The sequence below is a fragment of the Mycteria americana genome, chromosome 2 (assembly GCF_035582795.1).
Source record: "Mycteria americana isolate JAX WOST 10 ecotype Jacksonville Zoo and Gardens chromosome 2, USCA_MyAme_1.0, whole genome shotgun sequence".
Lineage (NCBI taxonomy): Eukaryota > Metazoa > Chordata > Aves > Ciconiiformes > Ciconiidae > Mycteria > Mycteria americana.
Genome location: NC_134366.1, coordinates 68,801,968 through 68,809,532, shown reverse-complemented (window position 1 = coordinate 68,809,532; position 7,565 = coordinate 68,801,968).

Below are 7,565 nucleotides of genomic sequence, written 5' to 3'. Positions count from 1 at the left end.
TGTTATCAACACTGTTTTGATCACAAATCCAGAACATAGCACCATATGAGCTACTATGAAGAAAATTAACTCTATCCCAGCCAAAAGCAATATAGCCTGCAGTTTCTTGATAGCCCAACCATTAGTGTGAATGACCAGGTGGGGTTTTTTTTGGTTATTGTCTTTGTTAATGCTAATTGGTCAAGTTTTATATCTGTGTGTTTGTCTCCTTCCTTTTCCTTATCATCCCAATATAGGATGTGCTCAATCAGATAACCTTGCTGGAATAAACATTCTCACACTCCCCCACACACTGCCTCTCTTATCATTTGTCCATCAGTTTTGTGTCCCTTTATGTTCTTGTTTATGGTTTCCTCCTCTTCTTATCCTTTTCTGCATTGAAAAGGTCCTTGACCAGATACCCTTAAAGGAGCAGACAGTCTTTTTCCACATACACTTGCAGTTTTCAATCCTTTCATCCTTCTTATTCTGAAGACTAGCAAATGATTTTATTGAAACAGAATTTGGTTATGGTTTATCATACAATATATTCTTAAATGATTCTAATTTTTACTTGTGGTATTCCTTCTTATTCTGAAGACTAGCAAATGATTTTATTGAAACAGAATTTGGTTATGGTTTATCATACAAAATATACTTAAATGATTCTCATTTTTACTTGTGGTATTCTGAAAGTGGGTATTAATCCTTGCAAGTGACTGTATACAATTGCTTTCTTGTAGCTGTCTGTGAAACTCCCTGTGAAGGTTCTTCGAGGCTCCAAGTAAGTGGGAGCAGCTGGCTAGTTCTGGCTCTTCCTTCAGTGACCTCTCTGGTTCCAACTCTGTTCTCCTGTCTCATCATGTTTACTCCTGCTGCGTGCACACAGGCGTATACATGCTCTTCAACAAACTTACTTTATTTCACTCTGACAGTAGATAACTTGTGCTTAATTATCATCCACTGTCTACAAAGTACACTGGATGAAGGACTTACATGGTTAAACAAGGGAATAAGACTAAATTCTGTAATGTGTTTGGCCTAATTCTACTTAAAATTTTGTCCAGAGCAATTAACTTCTTCCTTGATGAGTCAATGGGATACCAGCTCCCAAAACTGTGCAGGCACAGATCTATGTTTTAGGTAAGTGTTATTTTGTGAACACGTTATTTTGCATAAATAACATACATAGTGAAACTCCTACTAAAGGCTACTGAAGAGTATATGAAGTCACTGACTTCCTCTGGTTACTTGCTAGACCAAAAAATCAAAACCAGGGGGAAGAGGGGATTTTTCCCCTCCATTTTTAAGGGAGCTCCTTCTTTTGTGTAAGACTGTGCTGCACATCCACTGTGGTAATGGATAGCGAGGGTGGTGAGTGGTAGGTATTGTTGGATTTCATTTCGGGTTCACATTTGTTGGATCTAAGTATACCTGTTAGTATGTGTCCCAAGCAATTCTATGCTTTGTATGAGTGATCCCAGTTGATCTTGGTGCCTTCCTGAAAATATCTGTTAATTTTGGAGAATGTTTCTTGGAAACATCTCTCTACAAATTCAGCATCTGTATTATGGATTGAAAATTTGACAACTTGCTGTTGGCAGGCAGTGTAAACAGGTCAGTACAAATACATTTACATTGATGTGGGACCATATACTTTTCAAGCTGTAGTCCTATTTCTGCCTTGTTATTAAATGAGACCAAAAAAAAGAGATTTTTTTTGGGTTTCTGAGCCACACTGGTTTACTTTAATGTATAAACAGTTATTGCCAGAATAGAAGTGAGATAATGATGTTTAGCAGAGAAATATGCTCTAGACTTACTGATGGAATATGTGGAAGGACATTGCTGTCTGGGTTGGAAGGCCAAGCACAGGGACTGAGCATCACACCTAAGTGTATCAGGCAAATAACAATCTCAACTTCTCTCTTGATACTAACATCTGTGTCTAACACCATTCTTTCAAACAAGTGAGCTGCATGTCCTCTGTTATTCCATAACCTTATAGGCAAAGGTTAGAAGTAATTTACTTTTATGTGATTGAGACATCAACAGTATTGGGAGGGGGGGGATAGAAAATTCTGCAGGTGTTACTTCTTTGGTTTATATATAAATTTCTGGTTTTTTATTATAGACTACTTGGCTCTGTAAGTCCTACTGTACTCCTCTGTAAGATGGGGTGGGGGAAAAGGATCAGTTTCTTCATTTCATAAATTTTAAGATATAATCAGACAATTCGGCCAAATGCATGCTTTATACTGTTGTTTTGAACCAGTTGACACCTGTGCTGTTGAGTCACTAGGTCTGCAGAAATTTCAGGGGTAAGTATTCATCTCCTTAATGGTGCTGCCTCTACATAACTCTGCCTCCAGAAAGGGCAAGAGGGGTTTTTCTTTTCTTCTTTGTTGGAAATATTTATTTGAACATTGTCAGAAAAGAAAACGAGTTGAGGTGTGATGTGACCATGTGTTACAGTCAGGAAGGCATTTGCTGCTTGTATTGACTTGAGGTCATGCAGCACTGAGCATCAGACAACACTTAAGCCATGGGCTTGGGGGCCTCAATATTACGTTCTTGGGAAGAAATTTACAAGATTTCTGCCTCCAATGGCAGAAAATCTTGAAAGCAGAAAACTTGACATAAATTTTCTAGTTATCCTGATATTTGTATTTGAGATGAGCTATTGCTGAGTTACGCTTCTGGAGAGGTTTCTAGCTTCCTGACCTTGTATTTCAGTTAAAATAGTAGTAGTACAGTAGAAGGCAGGCATTTAGCAGATGACTAGTCTGGAATCGAAACTTTTTGGACTGGCAAGGGATTTGGGATTTGGGATCCTAATGTGGAATTGTTCTTGGAGGGGAGGAAATAATACCAATTTGCCATGCAGCTGTAAAGAGAAGTTTAGGAGCAGTCTTGCCAAGAGAAGTGGCTTTGAAACATTGTTTTGTTGTTGTGTACTAGAAAAATCTGAAGAACAGGCATGATGTTCCTGTCTATTGTTTTATTATCTGCAAAAAGACCCAAGGTTTAAGACAAGAATGTGGAGAAGAAGGATTAACATCTACTAGTCTAAGTCACTGAGTTTAAGTCTCTAGTTTAGGAGAGCTGTGCGATTGGAATAGTTTGTCAAATAGTACAAGTGATTTGCATTCTGAGAAGTTGGCCTGAAGTGGCTGCTCACCTGCCCCTGACCACCACCTGCTGCTCTCTGCTTTCCCAGTTCTTCCCCTAAGTTTACATGCTGATGAACTTTTATTTCTTTGGAGTGGGGGAACTGATTCTGGGTGTTCCTGTGCCTGCCTTGTAAAACCTGGCAGATTCCTTAATTCCTACTGAGGGGCCAGATCCATGCATTCTTAGTTAATGCCCTGGTGAGAGGATGGAGACAGGCACTGAGGGATAAGAGGAAAGCTGCTAGACCTCTGTGCTAACTTCTGTTACTCTGAAAAGCTGCATCACAAGCTCCTTGGATTCCCTCTGAACTTTTTTCACCTCTGAGGGGCTTTTCCATCCTCTTCTTAGGGCCTTCCTCTGATTTGTGGCTTAAATGTGTGTATCTGAGGCCTTATATGTGTACGATCTTCTGCTGACAATGTCCCTTTCACTGAGATAGGGTTTTTTTTTTCCCTCCTCTTAGTGAGAAAAGCCCTCCTCTGTACCACAAGATGTTTATTGAAGCTGCTTGTATGCCTGTACTACCTTAATTTTGCTGAGCAGGATACGATAGAAAATTTTTTTACTCTGTTGCTGAAGGTGATGTTGTTGACCTCTTTCTGTGCTGGTACATACTTGGAGTAGTTGCTCCTGAACATGAGTATGTAGTACACAAGGTTATGTGTGTACTTTTTGTATGTTTACTGGAAGTTTGTGCCTTAATTTTAATCCAACACCTGTAACATTAACACCTCTGCAGCTGAGTCAGAGCTTTTGCTTTTTATGTAATCTTAAACTGACAAGTTCCTACATTGCATCGGTATATTCTGGTTCTACTTCCTAAGGGAATGGTGCTGCATTGTGCTGTTGTTCTGTTCAAATGTCATCCATGTATGTAATTCTAGTCCTTCTGATCACTCAGTTCTTTTTTTATAGCATTCTAGCTCTCCTGTCCTCTTCATCCGTTTTGCACTAGGAGGTGCTGGTTTGTTATGATCCCAGTAAAAAAGGCACTCAGACACTGTAAAGTATCACTTAAAATACCGTTTATTAAAGGTAACACTATAAAAAAAGAGAGACTAGTATAGATAATCTTACATCCCTTCAGATGCTGGGAACACTGGGTTGTGGCGCTTCAAACAGGCCTCTGACCAGTGCGTAGCATGCTGTGCAGATCGCATCTGTGGAAGGGTCATCCCATTTTGGGATTCTTACTACGTTGTAATGTTTTTGCCTACTTTGAGTGTGGGACTCATGCCTCTGTGTGTGTGGAGAGTGGAACATGTTAGACCTTGGCCCATGAATCTTGGGATGCACTGGACCTGGCATGAGGAAAACGTGGTGGAAGAGTGCTTGGGTGCAAGGGAGAGTGGATAGCCACACTTCCATGCCTGGCCTACAGAAGGGAGCATGTCTTCTGGCATAGAGAAGGGAAGACAGGGCATACCTTACTCAGCCCCCAAAATGGGACAGCGGTGCATAATGTGGCGGTAGGGATATCTTGCTGCAACTGAAGGCAGGCAGGCTGACAGCACCCAGCTGTGGCAGGGCACCCCATCCTCCATCATACCTGCTTCCCACCCAATGGAAGGAACAGTCTTGTCTTGTTTTCTGGTGAGGTTTTCCCCAGGTTACACAACGTTTATTTTCAAGGGATGAATTAAAAAGAGCTATTACTTCTTTCCCCATTCCCTTTTATTTGGATGAAATGGGTGTCATGGCAGCTGTGCTTGTCACAAAATGAAAGTTCCAAGACAGTGGAGGATCTGTCCCAGCACAACAAAGTGTTGTTAAATATTAATGATTTTTTTTTCTTCTAAAGAGTCTCTACTCATTTATGGCAAAGAGCTTGAAAACCTAGCGCAGATGTAGCTAACATTCAAAACAGGGAGGCAAATAGGAGAAATGCTGAAGTTATATTCATCTTATATTGCTGAAGTGCTAGTTTTGCTTCTTTTTTGCAGTGGACTGGCTGGGTTGACTGTAATTCTTTGGATTCATTTCAGAGTAGTGTGATTGCCATTGATCTATATTTAAATCACAGTATTGTCCAGAAACATTAACCAAAACAGTTGTTCTGGGTGCAGTGCAAATTGGAAGTTATTTATGGAGCACAGAAACAGGTTTTTACAGAAGCCTGTAATATTGATCTATCTGTTGAAATTTTGAAAACTAGTGAAAATCCCTCACTATTGCCATTAGATATTGCCTAAGATATCCCCACCCATTTTGTATCAGACACTGTATTAATTTCCTATTGCAGGGCCTTGGTTTTCAATAAATCGTTACATGTAAATGTTAACTGTCCACTTTGATACACTACCAACCTCTGCTGTCTTATATTCTTTTCATCCCATTTTTCAAAGGGTGTCTTAGAGGAGCATTGAAGAGGGCGAGAGCACAGAACTCTCTGAACCAATCACCAGCTGCTAAGATAGTAATGGAAAATACTAACTTTCTTTACCATTTATTTCATTCTGGCACTGTGAGGTTAACACAGAAAATTATTTGCTCTACCATTTCACATGCTATCTCACTCCTGGCTAAATAGAGTTTAAGTTCAGATGCTGCAGTATCTACTCTGGTCTGACATTTAGCAGTATTTCCATTTAATCAAATTTCCTTTGATTTGGAACACCCAAGATTGTGTCAGGGTTAGGTAACAAGAGAAGACAAACTTGAAATGTCAAAGGGTAAATTGTAAATATAAGACAGGGGATTTAGACAAGATGTTGGCCTTGTCCCACCATCTGTCCCAAGGACCAGAAGATGCTCTCTATCACTCACATCCAATCCCACCTGTCTTGTTCTAGCATGAGCCAATTTTGTGGAGCAGCCTTACACAAGCAAGTCCCTGGCAAGTCTTCTGCCCTGTTGAGAAAGCCCAGGAGGAAGTTAGATATGTTATATTGCTTTTGACTTGCTCCTGATTTTTCAGATGTACTTGCTTTTAAATTCACCTGCACATTGAACTCTGTCTGGCCCCAAACAATTTTTATATCTTTGCATTATCTTTTATATCTTTGCATTATCAATGATCTGGATGAAGGGATCGAGTGCACCCTCAATAAGTTTGCAGACGATACCAAGTTGTGCAGGAGTGTTGATCTGCTTGAGGGTAGAAAGGCTCTACAGAGGGACCTGGACAGGCTGGATCGATGGGCTGGGGCCAATTGTATGAGGTTCAACAAGGCTAAGTGCAAGGTCCTGCACTTAGCACAGATTTGGGGAAGAGTGCCTGGAAAGCTGCCCAGCAGAGAAGGACCTGGGGGTGTTGGTTGACAGCTGGCTGAATATGAGCCAGCAGTATGCCCAGGTGGCCAAGAAAGCCAATGGCATCCTGGCTTGTATCAGAAATAGTGTGGCCAGCAGGACTAGGGAAGTGATCGTGCCCCAGTACTCGGCACTGGTGAGGCCACACCTCGAATACTGTGTTCAGTTTTGGGCCCCTCACTACAAGAGAGACATTGAGGTGCTGGAGTGTGTCCAAAGAAGGGCAATGAAGCTGGTGAAGGGTCTAGAGCAGAAGTCTTATGAGGAACGGCTGAGGGAACTGGGGTTGTTTAGCCTGGAGAAAAGGAGGCTCAGGGGAGACCTTATTGCTCTCTACAACTACCTGAAAGGAGGTTGTAGAGAGGTGGGGGTTGGTCTTTTCTCCCAGGTAACAAGTGATAGAACAAGAGGAAACAGCCTCAAGTTGTGCCAGGGGAGGTTTAGATTGGATATTAGGAAATTTTACTTCACCGAGAGGGTTATCAAGCATTGGAACAGGCTGCCCAGGGAAGTGGTTGAGTTGCCATCCCTGGAAGTATTTAAAAGACGATTGGATGAGGTGCTTAGGGACATGGTGTAGTGGTGGTCTTGGTAGTGTTAGGTTTATGGTTGGACTTGATGATCTTAAAGGTCTTTTCCAGAATCTATACGATTCTGTGATTCTGTGATTGAGTTGCAATAGTTGTTAAAGAGCTCAGGCCCTTCATGGCTCTTGGATTTGATTTATGACTCTGTATATCTTTCATGGAACTTTATTAAGCTCTACATTTTTGATCTATCCAAATTTACATGTGCCACTTTAATATTTGGTTATATTCCTCAGTTAGAAGGTAATAAGAGTTAATTCAGAGAATGATGGCAAGTTAGTGAGTTTGACTGAAACAAGCATTTTAAGTGGCAGCCATGAGAATTGTTCTTGAGCAGCTTCAGAGATTTAAGGAATTTCTACAAGATCCTCAGATCAATTGTATTTCTTCACAAGCAAACAGACTTTGTCCAATTCAAAGTTAAATCTTTGAGTGTGCGGTTTTTGTGTTGGGCTTTTTGGTCCCCCCTCCTTGAAGTTTGTAGCAAGTAATAATAATGTATAGCCATGCAATGGCTGAATAACTGTCTGACAAACTGAATCCATTTGGCACTTTTTGTAACCATCCAAAATA